This window comes from Octopus sinensis, linkage group LG26 (assembly GCF_006345805.1).
Source record: "Octopus sinensis linkage group LG26, ASM634580v1, whole genome shotgun sequence".
Lineage (NCBI taxonomy): Eukaryota > Metazoa > Mollusca > Cephalopoda > Octopoda > Octopodidae > Octopus > Octopus sinensis.
Window position 1 is genome coordinate 3,722,572 of NC_043022.1, and position 22,500 is coordinate 3,745,071.

A 22,500-nucleotide genomic window follows, 5' to 3' on the forward strand; every position below is an offset into this window, starting at 1 on the left:
AAGTCAGACTAGCAATTCCCCTAATCTCAGGGAATGTCCTAATGGGGTCTATTTTTTTAAGGGTCACCTAATTGGGGCCCCGTGAACCCACTATTATAACTGCATTTTAAACTAAATAAATGGCATTGGCGACCAAATCGGAGCAATGACAATGAATTTCATACAATGAGCCCCCAGGGAGTATCACAAAGAGGTTCAATTTCTGAAGGGCGCTTACTTGGGGCCCTGCTGACCTCCCTATTTTTACTGCATTTACCTCGCTCCTACGCTTATTGATTACACTATGATCAGCATCAGTGCTTGGCACATTTGCAGAAATAAGTTTCATTATAGAAAGGTAGAGGGCTGTGAAGTAGCTTGATGGTGGGGCCAAAGGCCTCGAAGGTGCCTTCTGTAGGAGCTAACCTGAATGCTGCCCAAAGGGTGGTTTCAAGGCTAGTGGTTAAAAAAAATACAGAACCCAGAACCATGTGGTTAGGAAGCAAGCTTCTTACCACACATACACACACATATATATATACAATGGATGTCTTTCAGTTTCTGTCTATCAGATCCACTCCCAAAGCTTTGGTCAGCCCAAGGTTTTAGTAGAAGACACTTGCCCAAAGTGACACACAGTGGGACTGAACCCAGAACCATGTGGTTGGGAAGCAAGCTTCTTGCCACACAGCCACGCCTGCGACTATACACCCAAAGTATGAAAGAGAAAAATGGGACAGTCATGTGTGGAATGTCTTTGATCGTGGCTGTCCTAGATCAAAACTGAGCTGGGTGTATATAATGAACAGTATGTAATGATTGTTTAGGCGTGTAGAGGTGAGTGTCAGAGACGCAGTGGCAGGTTTATAGCGAATGGACGGCGACATGTGTGTAGGATTGTTTATGGTCATGCTTAAAGTATTCCAATTATGGCCTTTGGAAAGGCATGAATGTTGCAACAACTTCTTTCAGATTCATTCGGTCACACGACTGATTTGATCATCAACACATTAGCATAAGGATATATGCGTGTATACATACGCATATTTATGTGCTCATGTTCATCCATACATATCTATACACACATACATGCATGCTTGGATGCATATATATGCATACACAGACATATGTTCATACATATATTTATATATACACACACGTACATCGCCATACATACATCCATACATATTTGTTCATATACACACACACACATCCATATTTATACACATACACTCACACCTTGCATATATACTTATACATACACATCCATACATTTATACATACATCCATACAATTATACATACATCCATACATTTATATATATGCATACACAGACATATGTTCATATATAGATTTATATATACACACATGCACATCGCCATACATACATCCATACATATTTGTACATACACACACACACATCTATATTTATACACATACACCTTACATATACACTTATACATACACATCCATACATTTATACATCCATAATATTTATATATGCACCCACCCATCCCCATTTACACACATACATAAACAAACGCATTTTATACACATATCTTAATATTACATAAACAGATATGCAAGTACTAGCCATGTATATACACTCATGTCTAATGAATGCATATACCTGTATATACGCATCTGGATCAGTGTGTGTATATGCATGCAATTCATATTTCTATGGGTATATCGCTGTGTATGCACCCTATGCATCCATGTGTTTATACACGTGTGCATCTTTATATATATATATTTTTTCCCCTTGTTTACAATTAACATGGAAAAAAATAGATAAATGGTTACCAGGGTAGCAAAAAATCACATGTAAAAAGGGTGTAACTCCTTGTTTTTAAGAGGTAGAAACTCTGGGTTTACGTGAAATATTTTGTACAATATATATATATATATATATATATATATATATATATATGTTATATATATGTATGTATGTATGTATATCACCGTAAAAGAATGTAGCTTGTTTACCAACCACATGGTTCCGGGTTCAGTCCCACTGCGTGGCACCTTGGGCAAGTGTTTTCTACTATAGCCTCGGGCCGACCAAAGCCTTGTGAGTGGATTTGGTAGACGGAAACTGAAAGAAGCCCGTCGTATATACGTATATATATGCGTGTATGTGTCTGTATTTGTCCCCCTAGCATTGCTTGACAACCGATGCTGGTGTGTTTACGTCCCCGTCACTTAGCGGTTCGGCAAAAGAGACCGATAGAATAAGTACTGGGCTTACAAAGAATAAGTCCCGGGGTCGTGTTGCTCGACTAAAAGGTGGTGCTCCAGCATGGCAGCAATCAAATGACTGAAACAAGTAAAAGAGTAAAAGAATATATATATATATATTCTATTATTTGCTTCAGTTATTTGACTGCAGCCATGCTGGAGCACCGATTTTTAATCAAACTAATCAACCCCAGGATTTTATTCTCTGTAAGCGTAGTATTTATTCTATCAGTCTCTTATGCTGAACCACTAAGTTACAGGGACATAAACATACCAACATTGGTTGTCAACCAATGGTGGGGGGGACAATCACAAACACACACACATATATATATATATATTATTATTTAGAAGATAAGGGAAAAAGAAAAATTCTAATGCCATATATGCCAAAATTTTTTGGTATTTTTTGATATGCTGGCCATTGATAAAATTTTTTTCCTGAAAAAAATTTTATCCTACATTATTTATATATATATGTATGTATGTATATGACAGGCTTCTTTCAGTTTCCATGTACCAAATCCACTCGCAAGGCTTCGGTCAGCCTGTGGCTATAGTAGAAGACACTTTACCTAAGGGACCTTGCAGTGGGACTGAACCCGGAACCATGTAGTTGAGAAGGAAGCTTCTTACCACACAGCCACGCCTGGGCCTATAAAATATTTGTGTGTGTGTGTGTGTGTGCGTGCGTGTGTGTGTGTGTGCATGAGTAAGACAGAAGAATGTGCATACTCCCCCACCGTCACACACCCTCATTAAATTACTACCTGAATTTTGTATATGCGTGTGTGCGTGTGAATATGTGTGTGTGTGTGTGTGTGTCTGCAACTAAATCACTATGTGAGAAAATTCAAGATATTTCTTAAGACATTCCACATTCCTTCTGAGTGGAGGGGGGCAGTTAGTGCTGTTGTTGTTTGTGTGTGGAGTCATATGGAAAAAGAATTCGAACAGAAAAACTGGAATATAAGTAGCCATGACAGCAGTCTATAATTGCAATAGTCCACAACTAAATGAGAGCCCTACTTAGCTGTCTGTCTGTCTGTCTCTCTCTCTCTCAGTCAACCAGTCTGTCTGTCTGTCTGTCTGTCTTTCAGCCCAGCTGTCTGTCTGTGTGTCTGTATGTGTATCTGTGTTTTTCTGTTTGTATGTCAGTCTGTGTGTGTGTGTGTGTGTGTATGAGTGTGTGTGTGTGTACATGTCTGTGTGCATGTGTGTGTGTGTGTCTATGTGAGTCTGTCTGTCTGTGTCTATGTGTGTGTGTGTACATGTCTGTCTGTCTGTCTGTCTATGTGTGCATGTCTGTGTGCATGTGCGTGTGTGTGAGTCTGTCTGTCTGTGTCTATGTGTGTGTGTGTACATGTCTGTGTCTGTGTGTGCATGTGTGTGTGTGTGTCTGTGTTTGTCCATGTCTGTCTCACATGCACACAGATAAATATGCATCACACACACACACACACATGCAATGTTACACCACCTCTACCCGCCACCAGTCCAGTAAGGTATTTTGACAGCTGTCACAGTATTAAAACATCAAAAAGGGGCCAAGACAAGGCCCCAGTAATGGTTCTGTAAGTAGGACACAATCGGAGGAAATTAACATCCTCCACCCCACTCCCACTACTGCCACCCTACTCACCTTTACACACACACACACACCATAGAACCATAAGAGAACAGGGAACACCAAAGTAACATGTCCAGTTGGATGGAGAGGGAGAGAAGAGTGACGGACAGAGAGAGAAAGAGAGGGGTGAGAGAGAAATCTAGAGAAAGGGAGAGAGACAAGAGTGATGGAGGGGAGGAAGGAGAGAGAGAACAGATCTATCACCTTTGGTCTAATGCAGGGAAAAAACGTAACATCACACACACAGAGTCTATCATAGAACCATAACAGACCAGTGAACACCTAGAGAGAGAGAGAGAGGGAGAGAGAGAGGTGATATACCTATCAGCTTGGGTCTAAATCAGGAAGGAATGTCTGATTGAATTTCTTCACCCCCACCCCTCCACACCACTCCGTCTATTTACTCTGAAGAAGGCAGAGGAGGAGGAGGAGGAGAAGGTGAGTGTGACTTTATATCACTTGAGCTCACAGACCAACAACACAGATTCCACATGGTCAGATGGCGTCCTTACACACACACACGTACACCTCAAGGGTTTGAGTAATGTTCAATAACTTTAGTTTTTGACCAAGAGAGGTAGAGTTAAAGAAATGGCAAATTCTAGAAAAACTTGCTTAAGTACCAATCAATGTAAAAAGTAAAAAGTATCCAAGTTCCAATAAAAGAATCTCATTATATATACGCCATGATAGATCGTTAGCTCCTACACGCATTTTTTTTTCTCTCCTTGTTTTTTTCTGTGTATCTTTCTGTCGAAGAGCGTAGGCTCGAAACGTAAAAGACTTTTTCTATTTCTATTCCTGAGCGCTATACTAATACATTTGTTTGTTTGTACTCCACCTGCCTTCGTCTTTTGCTTATTTTCGTAAACTTTCCCTTTATATATATATATATTTCTTCTTCTTTATCCCCGTCTGTCTTGATGGACAATGGGTTGCGCCAAGGGTGGGGCCTACTTTGATGATGTGCAGCGTCTGCTATGACTGAACAGTCCAATTCTAGAGTGGCAGTCCTTGGTGCAGTTGCTGCACACGAACATCGATATATTGGTAAAAACGGTAAGATAACAAAAGAAAGAGACCTCAATATTATGTAAATAGAGGAATTTATCTGTAAATATAATTTGCTTGTGTATTGGGGCATCACTGTATATATATATATATATATATAAAGTATGTTTACAGACAAGTACCCCATTTATGTATGTTTGAACTCAGACCATAATATATATGTGTGTATTTATACACACACACATATATATGTATGGGTGTGTATATATTTTTATATATGTTTAGGGACGGTTATTTTGCCAGTAATCACATGTACTACTTATTTGATCTTCATTCTAGCTTTATCATCATCATTATCATTAGCTCCACCTTAACGAAGGCAGAGGTATTGTTTTCAGTTGCGTTTGTTTCTTTGTCTGTGGACAAGGTATCTTAAGAACCGCTGGATGAATTTGGATGAAACTTTCAAGGATGTGTGACCTCATGACTGGAACAAACTGATTAGATTTTGGGATCGATCTGGCACCGGACAAGGATTCTGGATTATTTTTCCGGATTTTTTACTTCATTTCTGAGAGCGGTTGAATTCCTTTTCACTATTCTTGTTTATGAGAGCAGTCGAGTTTATTTCAGATATTTTCATTTTAAAAATCATGTCTGGCTAATCATTGAGAGCACATCGGTGTTGCCTTGAAGGAGGTTTGCACTCTCTGAATGCTCTTATTTTTAAGGTAATGAGCTGGTAGAATCATTAGCATGCCGGACAAGTTCAAATTCTGCCAAGGTCAGCTTTGCCTTTCATCCTTTCAGGGGTTCATAAAAGGTGATGCAATTGACTAGCACCCTCCCCTCAAATTTCAGGCCTTGTGCCTTTAGTAGAAAAGATGATTATTATTATTTTGCTGTATCTGGGGAGGGTCATACTGCCTTAATATTTAACACACTTACCGTTTCAATTTCCATTCATTTATTTATTTATTTATTCCGGAAAACTTTTCCATTGCTGCATTTGCAACTGTATCAATGGATTTTGACTAACTGTCCATTATTAGTTTGTCAGAGTTCCTTTGTCAAAAATTCCGTGACCCCTTCAATGACTTTCTGTTCTTTTCCACGTCTTCCCTTCTTTCTGGTTTTGTCCTATTTGCACCACAGAAAGACAAGATGGATATATTTTTTTTTTCTTAAATTATTACATCACCCCCTCCATTGCCACCATCTTCACTTTCCAACTACACAAGAAGGGGAGGGTGGATTCAAAATGGAGAGGAGTGAGGGGGGTGAGAAGACGGAAGACCTACTTGATAGATAAGTCCTCTCCTCAATGGAATTAGTAGTGATAGTAACAGGTGTAGGAAGGAAGGAAGGAACTCATGGATGATAAATAGGGTCTTGGAGGAAATGGCATAAAGAGCTAAAATATCAAAGAACTTCGGGGGGGGGCGTAAAGAAGGAAATCCATTATACGTATTAACTGAGGAACTGCCACAATTGTCCCCAAAAATATATTTAACCCTTTGGCGTTCAGATCACTCTGCCAATTTATTGATTCTGATTGTTTTGAATTAATCATGAATCATCTTTTGCCAGCCTCGTCTGGCACCTGTGTCGGTGGCACATAAAAAACACCATCCGAGCGTGGCCGTTTGCCAGCCTCGTCTGGCACCTGTGTCGGTGGCACATAAAAAACACCATCCGAGCGTGGCCGTTCGCCAGCCTCGTCTGGCACCTGTGTCGGTGGCACATAAAAAACACCATCCGAGCGTGGCCGTCTGCCAGCCTCGTCTGGCACCTGTGTCGGTGGCACATAAAAAACACCATCCGAGCGTGGCCGTTCGCCAGCCTCGTCTGGCACCTGTGTCGGTAGCACATAAAATCACCCACTACACTCTCGGAGTGGTTGGCGTTAGGAAGGGCATCCAGCTCTAGAAACACTGCCAGATCTGACTGGCCTGGTGCAGCCTTCGGGCTTCCCAGACCCCAGTTGAACCGTCCAACCCATGCTAGCATGGAAAGCGGACGTTAAACGATGATGATGATGATGATGTCTTGTAGCCTCAAAATTTTGATGATGTGACTATTTTCTGAATGACATTGTAGAGCAGGTGTAAGAGGCTGGATCTACCCTTTAGCACTCATATTACTCTGTCGAATGTAATGCTTATTTATTCATGTTTAATCACAAATTGTCTTGTAGCCTCAAAATGTTCATGAGGTGACAGTTTATTTCGAGAATGGCATTGTAGGGTAGGTGTGAGAGGCCAGATCTGGCCAGTTTGAACACAAAATAACAGAATATTTTGGTCAGATGCGGGCAGTTTAAGTAATACAAAAGGGTTCAAATAAAATCAGAGTCAAGTCGTTATTTGAGGGCCCATAGCTGAGATGCTACCAAACCTGTTACAAGCATATGCCTTATGAGAAAGTGAGTGCAGGTGTTTGAAATTGAGCTGATGACAGCTGTATACATGTCGCACACAATTCTATGCTGTGGTCTTTGTGTTATGTCATAGTCTACCCTCGGATGCGGATAACCTGTGTGTATAAACGACAGTGGGAGTTTTAATGTGATTAACATTAGAGTCGAAACCGGAATGGTTTAACTGTCATGCATCAATCATATATATATATATATATTTTTTTTAGGATGGACTCTCTCGTCATTAGTTGACATATGACCAATACAAGTGTAGTGGTCGGTCACTTTGACCAACACATTCTAAATGAAAAAAAATTAAATTCACTTGATTAAATAGTGGTTGGCATTTGGAAGGGCATCCAGCTGCAAAAACCCTGCCAAAGCAGACAGTGGAGCTTGGCACAGTTCCCCAGGCTGACCATCTCCTGTCAAACCGTCCAACCCATGCCAGCATGGAAAACGGATGCTAAATGATGATGGGTATCCCACCCCTGTACATCAGTGTAAATTAGTGTGGATTATAAGATTGTCTGGAAAGTCAGTGCTGATAAGAGAATGTCAAAGGACATGATAGGTCCTCAAAGTAAACCTTGTAGCCAACTCAGACATTAAGGATCCACAGAAATAAGAGTTGGCTACGTGAGCTGGCAGAAACGTTAGCACGCCGGGCGAAAATGCGTAGCCATATTTCGTCTGTCGTTACGTTCCGAGTTCAAATTCCGCCGAGGTCGACTTTGCCTTTCATCCTTCCGGGGTCGATAAATCAAGTACCAGTTATGCACTGGGTCAATGTAATCGACTTAATCCCTTTGTCTGTCCTTGTTTGTCCCCTCTGAGTTTAGCCCCTTGTGGGTAGTAAATAAATATACAGGTAATGATTTGTGTCCTTGAGCAAGTTACTTTACTGCTCATTGTTCCAGTCCACTCAGCTGGCAAAAATGAGTCGTACCTGTAATACAAAAGGGGCCAGCCTTGTCACATTCTGTGTCATGCAAAATCTCCCTGAGAACTATGTGAAGTATCTGCGTGTCTGTGGAATATTCAGCCACTTGCACATTGACTTCACGAGCAGGCTGTTCCATTGATTGGATCGAATGAAACCCTCATTATCATAACCGATGGAGTTTCCATAGTTACATACATTGTTTCAAATTTTGACACAAGGCCGGCAATTTTAGGGGAGTGGGGGTCAGCCAATTACATCAGCGCCAGAACTTAACTGATACTTTATTTTATTAATCCAGGAAGGATGGAAATTTTCTTTAAGTTTCAAGACATTAATTTAAATATCAAAACCTACCCCCTCTACTCAACACACACAGACAGACCCACTTAAATATACATCACGCTCTAGGATAACGGGAGCCATCTTTCATGTGTGTGTGTGTGTGTGTGTGTGTTGTGCTGATTATGATGAGGCAGAGATGACTGGAAGATAATATTTGTCATGAGGAAAAAAAAAAACAAAAACAACAAGGAGATAATGTTTAGTCAGGTGGGCTAAAAAAGCCATTAACGAAGTTTTTAACTTCCTCACAAGATGCTCCGACCAGATAAGGAATCATAAAAGCCTGAGGGGTTGTTAAGAGAAGATAAATCTCCAGAATTATTATTATTATTATTATTATTAATATCGCAGATCTAAGAGCCAGGAACTATATTTCTGATATGTAAAATATAAAACAGCTGTGTTTTAAAACATTTATTAATTGAACAATTTTCCGTTTTTGTTTTTATTTTTTGTAGAAGAAAAGTTTTCCTAGACACGTTTTTAACCCTTTCATTACCATATTCATTTTGAGATGCTCTGAGTTTCTTTCAATTAATTGTAAATATAACAAAGAATTTAGTAAAATAACTTAGTTATCATTAAGCTAGTGTTAGGAACATAAATTGTGACTAAGGTTTGGTGGAAGATTTTAATTCAAAACTTATGAAAACAAGACATTTATACTCAGAGCCAGAGCCGGTTTTGGCCGGGTTAGTATCAAAAGGGTTAATATCTGCTTAACTCCTTTGTTACTGTATTTCTGGTGAAATAATCATCATCATCATCATTGTTCGACTGTGGTCGAGACAATGGAATTTACCATGCTACGCCAGACTTCACGGTCCATCATGGCATTACGGAGGTCCTGTTGCTGGATGCCTGTATCCCTGGAGATTACATCAGGGTAGGAGAGTGTGCGCCCTCTGGTATTGCGAGTAGATGGCTTGAAATATTCAAAGCCACAGTCAAACCAATTCTACTATATGGCTCAGAAACCTGGACGTTATCAAAGAAGCTTGAGAGGCAGTTGGATGGAACCTACACTCGCCTCCTTATGAGAGCTCAAAATCTCTCGTGGAAGCGCCATCCAACCAAAATGCAAATATATGGGAAACTACCACCTGTGTCATCTCTTGTGAAAGGTAGGAGAGTCCAGTTTGCTGGACATTGTTGTAGAGCTGAAAAAGAGGTAATTTCTACTCTTCTCCTCTGGTGAAATAAACTGTCTTGAAAATAACGAAGAATTTAGTAAATTAAATGTCAATAATGAATTGGAGTCTGGAAATGTAAACCGATGTGGAATTTAGATGGAATGTTTTGATTTAGATAAAGGTGTGGCTGTGCGGTAAGAAGCTCGCTTCCAAGCCACATGGTTCTGGGTTCAGTCCCACTGCATGGTACCTTGGGCAAGTCTTTTGCTATAGCCTTGAACCGACCAAAGCCTTGTGAGCGGAGTTCGTCGATGGAAATTGAAAGAAGCCTGTCATGTATATACATATATATATATATATATAATATATATATATATATATAGGCGCAGGAGTGGCTGTGTGGTAAGTAGCTTGTCTACCAACCACATGATTCCGGGTTCAGTCCCACTGCGTGGCATCTTGGGCAAGTGTCTTTTACTATAGCCTCGGGCCGACCAAAGCCTTGGGAGTGGATTTGGTAGACGGAAACTGAAAGAAGCCCGTCGTATATGTATATATATATATATATATATACATATATATATATATGCGTTTGTGTGTCTGTGTTTGTCACCCCAACATTGCTTGACAACCGATGCTGGTGTGTTTATGTCCCCGTTACTTAGCGGTTCGGCAAAAGAGACCGATAGAATAAGTACTGGGCTTACAAAAGAATAAGTCCCGGGGTCGAGTTGCTCGATTAAAGGCGGTGCTCCAGCATGGCCGCAGTCAAATGACTGAAACAAGTAAAAGAGTAAAGAAAGAGTATATTTATATATATATATATATATATTTAAGTGTCACCAGCATGGGTGCCATTTTAAGTGTCACCGGCACAGGTACCTTTTACGCATCACTGACATGGGTACCTTTTAATGTGTGATTGATACCGGCCACAATCATGATTTCACTTAGCTTGGAACGTCTCCTCAAGCGCAGCAAACCACCAGAAGTCTCGGTCACCTGTCTTTGCGCCTGTGAGACTCAACAGGGAAAGATAAGAGGGATTTAAACGAGAAAAGTGTGTCAAAGAGAAACAGGCCACTTTAAATAAGATTACTCGACAGGTGCTGAGAGGGGGGGGGGAAAGCAATGGATTAACTTGTTATAATCTGGATAATCGTTATCAAAATTAAATTAATGCATATTTAGTGATGCAATTGACAATGATATTTATTAAAGGTGGTGTTCCAGCATGGCCGCAGTCAAATGATAAACAAATAAAAAAGCAAAAGAGTAATCACCACTGTTGTCGGCATTGAGCAATATCTTTCTCTTACTTGCTTCAAACAGACTGTGGTCATGCTGGAGCACTGCTTTGAAGATTTTTTAGTCAAATGAATCAACCCCTGCATTTATTTATTTTTCCTTTAAGCCTGATACTTAACAAAAATTATTCTTTTCTAGGTGTAGGAGCGGCTGTGTGGTAAGTAGCTTGCTTACCAGCCACATGGTTCCGGGTTCAGCCCCGCTGCGTGGCACCTTGGGCAAGTGTCTTTTACTACAGCCTCAGGTCGACCAAAGCCTTGTGAGTGGTTTTTGTAGATGGAAACTGAAAGAAGCCCATCGTATATGTATATATATATATATATATATAAATATATATGTATGTGTGTGTATATGTTTGTGTGTCTGTGATTGTCTCCCCAACATCGCTTGACAACCGATGCTGGTGTGTTTACGTCCCTGTAACATAACAGTTCGGCAAAAGAGACTGATAGAATAAGTACTAGGCTTACAAAGAATAAGTCCTTGCTTCGATTTGCTCAACTAAAGGAGGTGCTCCAGCATGGCCACAGTCAAATGACTGAAATAAGTAAAAGTGTAAATGAGTACTCTACGCGCAAGGCCCCAAATTTTGGAGGTGGGGCAATCAATTAGATCAACACTAGTATGCAACTGGTACTTAATTTATCCACCCCAAAAGGATGAAAGTCAAAGTTGATCTCGATGGAATCTGAACTCAAAATGTAAAGACTGATGAAATACCTATTTCTTTATTACCCACAAGGGGCTAAACACAGAGGGGACAAATAAGGACAGACATAGGTATTAAGTCGATTACATCGACCCCAGTGTGTAACTGGTACTTAATTTATCGACCCCGAAAGGATGAAAGGCAAAGTCGACCTCGGCAGAATTTGAGCTTAGAACATAACAGCAGACGAAATACCTATTTCTTTATTACCTACAAGGGGCTAAACACAGAGGGACAAACAAGGACAGACATAGGTATTAAGTCGATTACATCGACCCCAGTGTGTAACTGGTACTTAATTTATCGACCCCGAAAGGATGAAAGGCAAAGTCGACCTCGGCGGAATTTGAACTCAGGACGTAACGGCAAACGAAATACCACTAATCATTTCGCCCAGCATGCTAACGATTCTGCCAGCTCGCTGCCTTCCAGATTAAAAAATATTATATATTAGGCACAGGCATGGCTGTGTGGTAAGAAACTTGCTTCCCAACTACATGGTTCTGGGTTCAGTCCTACTGTGTGACACCTTGGGTAAATGTATTCTTCTAAGGCCTTGGGTTCACCAAAGCCTTGTGAGTGGACTTGGTAGACGGAAACTGAAAGAAGCCTGTTGTGTGTGTGTCTTTGTTTGTCCCCCTCCATTGCTTGATAACTGGTGTTGGTGTGTTTAAATCCCTGTAACTTAGCAGTTCAGCAAAAGTAACTAATAAAATAAGTACTAGGCTTAAAAAAAATTCTAGGGATTGATTCATTCAACTAAAATGTTCTTCAAAGGCAGTGCCCCAGCATGGCCACAGTCTAATGACTGAAACAAGTGAAAGATAAAAGACACTAATTAATTAGCTTGCTGCCACTAAGAAGATAAAGTATGGCTGTAGGGTTTATGTAATGAACCCCTAAAGGGAGGACATCTGCAGAGGAGGGGCTGAAGAGAACTTACATAAATAACACTTATAATAATATTATTATATTGATTAATAATATTAAATAGAGGAAAAGGAGGGGTAAAGATCAGGGGGATGTGACTGAGATAGAAAAACTATATTTCAGTTCCGTTACTCTTAGGTTGTGAGTTCAAACCTTGCTGAGGTTACTGATTTTTATTTTCATTTTTTTTCTCCGTCTTTTCAGATTGCAGTTGACAGAGTGATGGAGATGTCACTATAAACATCATCATCATCATCTTCAACATCACTGGACCCTTTAGCATTCAGATTACTCTGTCAAATTTAATGCTTATTTATTCACATGGGTTTGAATTAATCATGTATTGTCTTATGGCTTTGAGATTTCAATGAGGTGATTATTTTTAGGATGACATTGCAGGGGTAGGCACCCACGCCAGTGGCATATAAAAAGCACCTTTTGAATGTTGGGCCGCACAGAGGCAATATGGCTGATGCTGGTGGTGTGTAAAAAGCACCTTTCGAGTGCTGGACCTTACAGAGGCAATGACAAATGACCAAGTCCTTCAGCCACATACCATGCTGGAGTAGAAGACCCATCAAGCCAACTAAAATCAGTCATGGCAGATACTGGTGCCACGCAAATGGCACCCATGCTGTGCCACGCAAATGGCACCCGTACTGGTGTCACACAAATGGCACCCATGCTGGCGCCACGCAAATGGCACCCATGCTGGTGTCACGCAAATGACACCCATGCTGGTGCCACGCAAATGGCACCCATGCTGGTGCCACGCAAATGGCACCCATACTGGTCCCACACAAATGGCACCCATACTGGTGCCACGCAAATGGCACCCATGCAGGTGTCACGCAAATGGCACCCATACTGGTTCCACGTAAAAGCACCCATTACACTCTTGGAGCGATTTGGTGTAAAGAAAGACATCCAGCCACGAAACAATGCCAAATCAGACTGGGGTCTGGTGCAGCCCCTCAGCTCACCAGCCCTCGTCAACCTGTTCAACTCATGACAGCATGGACAATGGATGTTAAATCATGATGATGTATATCAAACAAACTGAAGTACCCACCCTTATATATTCTAGATATTTCTGCTCCAGGCTCTCAATGCACACCAATATGTGCGTCAAACAAACTGAAGTACCCAACCATATATATTTCTGCTCCAAGTCCTCCATATATACTAATATGTCCATTGAACAAACTGAAGTACCCACCCTTATATATTCTAGATATTTCTGCTCCAGGCCCTCAATGCACACCAATATGTGCGTCAAACAAACTGAAGTACCCAACCATATATATTTCTGCTCCAAGTCCTCCATATATACTAATATGTCCATTGAACAAACTGAAGTACCCACCCTTATATATTCTAGATATCTCTGCTACAGGCCCTCAATTCATACCAATACATGCATTGAACAAAGTGAAGTACCCACCCTTATATATTCTAGATATCTCTGCTACAGGCCCTCAATTCATACCAATACATGCATCAAACAAACTGAAGTACCCACCCTTATATATTCTAGATATCTCTGCTACAGGCCCTCAATTCATACCAATACATGCATTGAACAAAGTGAAGTACCCACCCTTATATATTCTAGATATCTCTGCTACAGGCCCTCAATTCATACCAATACATGCATCAAACAAACTGAAGTACCCACCCTTATATATTCTAGATATTTCTGCTACAGGCCCTCAATTCATACCAATACATGCATTGAACAAATTGAAGTACCCACCCTCATATTCTAGATACTACCATATCAGACCCTCCCTCTCCAAGACATGCCAATCTGTGCATCAGACATACTGAATTACCCACCCTCAGGTATTTCAGACATTTCCACTCTGGGCCCCTAACACATACCAACATGTGCAGCAGACAAGCTGAAATACCCAGCCTCAGGAATTCTAAATATTTCAGCTACAGTCTTTTATGCCGTACTAACACATACACAGCCGAGTAGAAGCAGAACAGCTATCTACCCTTATCGCTATTTACCCTTATTGCTATTTACCCTTCAAACCAGAAAAATTACACATTAATTACTTTTGCAGTGAGAACAATATAAACATAAACAAAAATAATAATAATAAATCTGACCCCTTGCAAATCCCCTTGTTTACCATTTAAGGCAAAGATTACTAAAAAGAGATTGTTTGTAACTAAAACAGAAAGTAATATTCTTATGATTCTAGCCATAAGAGTTATCAGCTGTCGGCACCGTCATCACCGTCGTCGTCCGTCATCGTCAGCGACTGTTAAAGCTGACTGTTATGTTATTTTCTATTTTGGTTTCACAGTCAGATGATATAATTAACGAGAACACATCAGGAGCATTGATATGGTCAGGTTAACATATGGTGCAACACACAAACCACAGACTCAGCTTTCTGTCTTCGCTGTCTGTCCCGCCCACACCCCATAACCCCCACGTCCGCTTCTAGGGTTCCTTTCGGTAAGATTATATGCCAATATTATTTTACTGGTTTCAGGCTTTACACTGTGACTGTGCTGCAGCATTTGCATCGAAGTGTTTCAAATCCACCCCCTAAATAGCCACAACACACACACACCCTGGGACTCAACTAATTCTTTTGTTCCTTTCAGTCATTCGACTGCAGCCATGCTGGAGCACTGCCTTTAGTCGAACAAATCAACTCCAGGACTTATTCTTTGTAAGCCTATTACTTATTCTATTGGTCTCTTTTGCTGAACTGCTAAGTTACAGGGATGTAAACACACCAACATTAGTTGTCAAGCAATGCTTTTAAATAAAGCATATTACTCTACCTCTGGTATTTGAGTACTTTTTTTTCCACCTTGTTTCACATTTATGTGCTTACTCCAGTATATATATATACTTTATAATTAGGGTTCAGCAAAGATTTGCCAAAAGACCTTAGCTATTTCTTCTACTTTAAAAAGGGACTCCCAGAAAAACCAAAATACTTGAAAACAATCCCCGTGGATTGTTTTCAAGAAATAGCTAAGGTTTTTTGGCTGCTATTTCTAAACTTCGGTATGTGGTAAAACAAATCTTTGCTGAACCCTAATTATAAAATATTACTTAAGTTTACCATATATATATATATATATATATTGTACATACATATATATCATACATGCATATCGGCGCAGGAGTGGCTGTGTGGTAAGTAGCTTGCTTACCAACCACATGGTTCCAGGTTCAGTCCCACTGCATGGCATCTTGAGCAAGTGTCTTCTGCTATAGCCCCGAGCCGACCAATGCCTTGTAAGTGGATTTGGTAGACGGAAACTGAAAGAAGCCTGTCGTATATATGTATGTATATATATATATATATATATATATATATAATATATATATATATATATGCGTGTGTGTGTTCGTGTGTCTGTGTTTGTCCCCCTAGCATTGCTTGACAACCGATGCTGGTGTGTTTACGTCCCCGTCACTTAGCGGTTCGGCAAAAGAGACCGATAAAATAAGTACTGGGCTTACAAAGAATAAGTCCCGGGCTCGATTTGCTCGACTAAAGGCAGTGCTCCAGCATGGCTGCAGTCAAATGACAAAAAAATAAAAAGAAAAAAAAAGAGATATCATACATATACATATATATATATATATATATATATATATATATTGTACATACATATATATCATACATGCATATCGGCGCAGGAGTGGCTGTGTGGTAAGTAGCTTGCTTACCAACACATGGTTCCAGGTTCAGTCCCACTGCATGGCATCTTGAGCAAGTGTCTTCTGCTATAGCCCCGAGCCGACCAATGCCTTGTAAGTAGATTTGGTAGACGGAAACTGAAAGAAGCCTGTCGTATATATGTATGTATATATATATATATATATATATATATATATATATATATATATGCGTGTGTGTGTTCGTGTGTCTGTGTTTGTCCCCCTAGCATTGCTTGACAACCGATGCTGGTGTGTTTACGTCCCCGTCACTTAGCGGTTCGGCAAAAGAGACCGATAAAATAAGTACTGGGCTTACAAAGAATAAGTCCCGGGCTCGATTTGCTCGACTAAAGGCAGTGCTCCAGCATGGCTGCAGTCAAATGACAAAAAAATAAAAAGAAAAAAAAAGAGATATCATACATATACATATATATATATATATCATACATACATATAAATATATGTATATATCATACATACATATATATATGTATATACATATATATGTATACCTATGTCATATACATTCCCCAATGTGCACTTGAAGTCATTCATCTGCATGAATGCATTTCACCGATTGCCGTTCTGGCGAGTGAGAATGGGTGTGAAGCGAGGTGGGGTGGTGGGGTGGGCAGAGGGAAACGAGAAACCACAAAGCAATTAATTGTTACCTCACAGGAAAAAACAAACCGAGGCGAACCAATATCGAAGGCCGGTCTTTTAGAAGTTAAGGAGGAACTACGGAACCAACCAGCAAGCGGATCTCGTTTCAGTTGTGCACCTGGCGCCACTGCCACCCTTCCTGCTCTCACCACCACCACCACCACCACCATTACTACCACAACCATTACTATCACGAATACCACTACTGTCAATACAACTACCACCACCACTATCACCACAACTACCACCACCACCACCACCACCATAACTATTTTCACCACCACCACCACTATCACCACAACTACCACCACCACCACCACCACTACTACCACAACCATTACTATCACCAATATCACTACTGTCACTACAATTACCACCACTACTGCCATCACCACAACCGTTGCTGCTGCCACCACCACCACCATTACTATCATCAACACCACTACTGTCACAACTACCACCACTACTGCTACCACTGCCATCACCACCACCATCATCACTGCTGCCACCACCACCACCACCACAACCATTATCACCACCACCTCCATTACTATCACCAATACCACTACTGTCACTAAAACTACCGCCACCACGACCATTGCTGCTGCCACCACTACCACCACCACCACCACTACCACCACAACCATTATCACCACCACCCCCATTACTATCACTACAACTACCACCACTACTGCCACCACGACCATTGCCGCTGCCACCACCACCACCACTACCACCACAACCATTATCACCACCACCCCCATTACTATCACCAATACCACTACTGTCACTACAACTACCACCACTACTGCCACCACGACCATTGCCGCTGCCACCACCACCACTACCACCACAACCATTATCACTACCCCCATTACTATCACCAATACCACTACTGTCACTACAACTACCACCACTACCGCCACCACCACCACCATCATCACTGCTGTCACCACCACCACCACAAACTTTACCACTTCCACCACTAACACCATCACCACAACCATTATCACCACCTCCGCCATCACCCTAGTGTGGTCATTGTTTTTGTAATTATTGCACCCTCTCTCTCTCCCCCTCATCCTCCTCCTTTCTCTCTCTCCCCCCTCTCCCCTCCTCCTTTCTCTCTCTCTTCCCTTCTCCCCTCCTCCTTTCTCTCTCTCTTCCCTTCTCCCCTCCTCCTTTCTCTCCCCCTCTCCCCCAGTTTTGTATCCATTCCAAATGCCATTACGATTGTAGCTTGGCATGTAACATTACTATTTTACTATAATTACCGTCGCTGGTGAAACTGTTATTACCGCGTGGGAGGAGTGGGTGTAGGTAGAAGCTGCAATGGAGTAGAAGGCAGCGTGTGGGGGTGGGGGCAGAGCAGTAGTGAGATTCTGACTAATCACCTCCATGAACCAGTTTCAAATCCTACCCTGGAACTGTTCCACATCACCTTGACGTCACCAGCAGACATTTCAGATAAGGCATAAACACCACAGCTTCCCATTTATTTCCCACCATTTATGACCATCATGCAAGAAAGTCGTATGACTAAAAGATATAGTCTGAGATACACGATGAATGAACAAACGACAGGATGGTCATGGCTAGAGAGCCTTTGACTGTAAGTCTGATGGAACAGATCCAACTTGAGGATAAACAAAAAAATTTTGCTTTTAGTATTGTTTTTCTTTGATTTTTTTTCTTTTTTCTACATCATCATCATCATCATTTAATGTCCATTTTCCATGCTGGCATGGGTTGGACAGTTTGACTGAAAACTGGTATGGCTGGAGAGCTGCACCAGACTCCAGTCTGATTTGGCATGGTTTCTACAGCTAGATGCCCTTCCTAATGCCAACCACTCCAAGAGTGTAGTGGGTGCTATTTATGTGCCCCCGGCATGGGTGCCCTTCACCTGACACTGGCATCGGCCACGACTATGATCTCACTTGGCTTGACAAGTCTACACAAGCACCGTATATTGCCAAAGGTCTTGGTTACCTGTCACTGCCTCCGTGAGGTCCAACACTCAAACGGTGCCTTTTACATGCCACCAGCTCAGGTGCCAGTCAGATGGCACAGTCATCAGCCATGACTATGGTTTCACTTGGCTTAACAGGTCTTCTCAAGCACATTATATTGCCAAAGATCTTAGTCACCTGTCATTGCTTCCGTGGGGTCCAACACACGAACGGTGCCTTTTACATGCCACCAGCTCAGGTGCCAGTCAGATGGCACAGTCATCAGCCATGACTATGGTTTCACTTGGCTTAACAGGTCTTCTCAAGCACATTATATTGCCAAAGGTCTTAGTCACCTGTCATTGCCTCCGTGGAGTCCAACACACGAACGGTGCCTTTTACATTCCACCAGCTCAGGTGCCAATCACATTGAAATGTGTAAGGCCCAATGTTGAAACCATTAATTAGAACTTTAGTACTAGCTATGGCAGTACATATTCTAAGATTGGAATGATACAGAAGATTAGCATGGCTCCTGTACAAGGACGACAGGCAAATTTGTGAAGCATTCTATATTTCAAGGTGGCAACCTGGCAGAATTGTTAGCATGCCAGATGAAAAGCTTATCAGAATTTTGCCTGTCTTTATGACCCTGAGTTCAAATTCTGCAGAGGTTGATAAATTTTGGGGTCAATAAAGTAAGTACCAATGAAACACTGGGGTTGATGTAATCGATCAAACCCTTCCTCACAAATTTCGGGCCTTGTGGCTTTTAGTAGAAAGGATTATTTAGAGCTTTAGCTAAGGTAGCGAGCTGGCAGAACCATTAGGACACAAGACAAAAATGCTGAAATACATTTTGGCCAACTTTGCATTCTGAGTTCAAATTCTGTCAAGGTTGACTTATCCTTTCCGGCTCGATAAAATAAGTGCCAGCCAAGTACTGAGATTTAATCCACCAGCCACAATACTGACTAACAAAGATTGCAAACATCATTCCCAGTTTTACTCAAGCAAAGATGTGAGATGTCCCCTACTCATTCGCCTTTTGCGCTTTCTCTCACCGCCATCTGTTTCAAGGACCCTAATTAAGGGTCATGAGTACATTTCTGCATTCTTAAGAAAAATAAACTAACCTCCAATGTTTTAGAGACACAGGAGTTAACTTCATGTGGAGCCTCACAAATTCATCAGAATCCCCTTTTTGAGGTCCTATAATATTAGTCAGATGCACTTTTAATGATCTCTTCCTACTCCCACTTCTAAGGGTTTTTTTTAATTCCCTCCAGCTATGATAGTGACAAGGATCATAAATATTATTCCAAGCATCACTCAAGCAAAGATCTGAGCCGTCCCCTACTCAAGCACCTTTGGCCCATTCTCCCAAACCTGTCTCAAGGACCCAAACAGGGGTCACAAGTACATCCCTACTAAACAAACTATACTCCAACATTTTAGGGACACAGAGATTAGCCTCATGTGAAACCCTATGAATTCATCAGGATTCCTTTTTTGGGGTCATATTTTACAGTCGGATGCCCTTTGAGTGACCCCTTAGAACACACAGGGATACAGTACACCAGACTAGACTTAGTGATCTATATACTAAACTACAGACGATACTACGTGCAGTAATCTTCTAAAATATTCATCTTTGTGGTTTGGGATTAGCGAGAAACAGTTATTTTCTCTCGTTAAGAATGGAATTTGAGATCTGAAGATGCTGACACATAATGCAGGGCCAATTATTGTTTCGTGTGTGTGAATGAGGTAATAACTTCACCCAGGTAATTAAGGGCCGCATGTGTGTGTGTGTGTGTGTGTGTGTGTGTATGTGTAAGAGGGAAAGGAGAAACTGAAATACAATGTGTTTGAGAAAGACAGAAAAATGTGTGAATACATGCACACATATATACATACATGAAGATATACACACATATATATACACACACATTATACACACATAGCTATACCCATATGAAACCATATTCACTCACTCGAAAATGATGAACATATCTCTCACACACATTGAAGCATACACATTAATATCCATATGTTTACACATATATACACACATATATATATACACATACACACATAAATGCACACAATAATCATGTTTACACACACACACACATTAATACTCCTATGTTTTTACACATACATAAATATGCGTGCACACACAGTAATTACACATATGTTCACACATACATGTACCAATGCATACACACACACACAAATATACACACAAGTCCTCATACAAATATATACACATGTCGTCACACATTCATTCATTCATATAAATACGCACACATAATTATCCACACACATATATACACGCACAAGTCTTCACACACACACACACACACACATACACACATATATACACGCACAAGTCTTCACACACACACACACACGCGCGAGTGCAGTTACGCAAGTCTTCACACATACACACGCACAAGTCTTCACACACATGCACAACCACACACACACACGCAGTTACACAAGTCTTCACACACATGCACACACACACACATGCACACACACACACATGCACACACACACACATGCACACACACACATGCACACACACACACATGCACACACACACACACGCAGTTACACAAGTCTTCACACACATGCACACACACACACATGCACACACAAACACATGCACACACACACACATCACACACACACACATCACACAACAACACCACACAGCACACACACATGCACAAACACACACATGCACACACACACACATGCACACACACACATGCACACACACACACATGCACACACACACACACAAATATACATGCACAATCTTCACACATGCACACTATGCACACACACACACACAAGTCTTCACACACACACACACACAACACCATACACACACACACAAATATACATGCACAAGTCTTCACCCACATGCACACACACACACGCAGTTACACAGTCTTCACACACATGCACACACACACATGCACACACACACACATGCACACACACACACATGCACACACACACACATGCACACACACACACACATGCACACACACATGCACACACACACATGCACACACACACACATGCACACACACACACACACACGCAGTTACACAAGTCTTCACACAAAAACAAACCAACACACACACACGCATTCACAAACACACACACACACACGTTAGCATTTAAGCACCACCACCCCCCACCCCACCCCACCCCACCCCGCCTCCCTGGCATACATATAAATAATAAACAGAATATGTTTATGAAACCCGTAACCCAAAGAGAGATTTCAGTGACACAAAGTAACCGAAAACGCCACCCGAGTCAAACAAATGACATTTTGATATCTCGCACCCCCACCAGATTCTGCTTGTCTGTAGACATTGCATAACGGTTCCTATGGCAGCAGCGCTTACCGAAATAGCATCACAACACGAAAATAATGTGCCAAACAGATGGGGGCGAAAATAGCAGAGATTACACGAGAAGGGGGGAAGAAAAAATGCTTTTGTAGTG

At 41.3% G+C, this 22,500-nt stretch overlaps 1 protein-coding gene and 1 non-coding gene across 3 annotated transcripts in view; one reads left to right on the forward strand and one right to left on the reverse strand.

Moving 5' to 3' along the window:
- LOC115224855 (TNF receptor-associated factor 4) overlaps positions 1-22,500 on the reverse strand; it is a 113,185-nt gene that overhangs the window by 60,310 nt on the left and 30,375 nt on the right. The gene's annotated exons all lie outside the window — the stretch shown is intronic.
- On the forward strand, positions 19,442-19,546 carry LOC115224930. Its single transcript, XR_003882909.1, has one exon. It is a non-coding gene; the product is annotated as a U6 spliceosomal RNA (small nuclear RNA).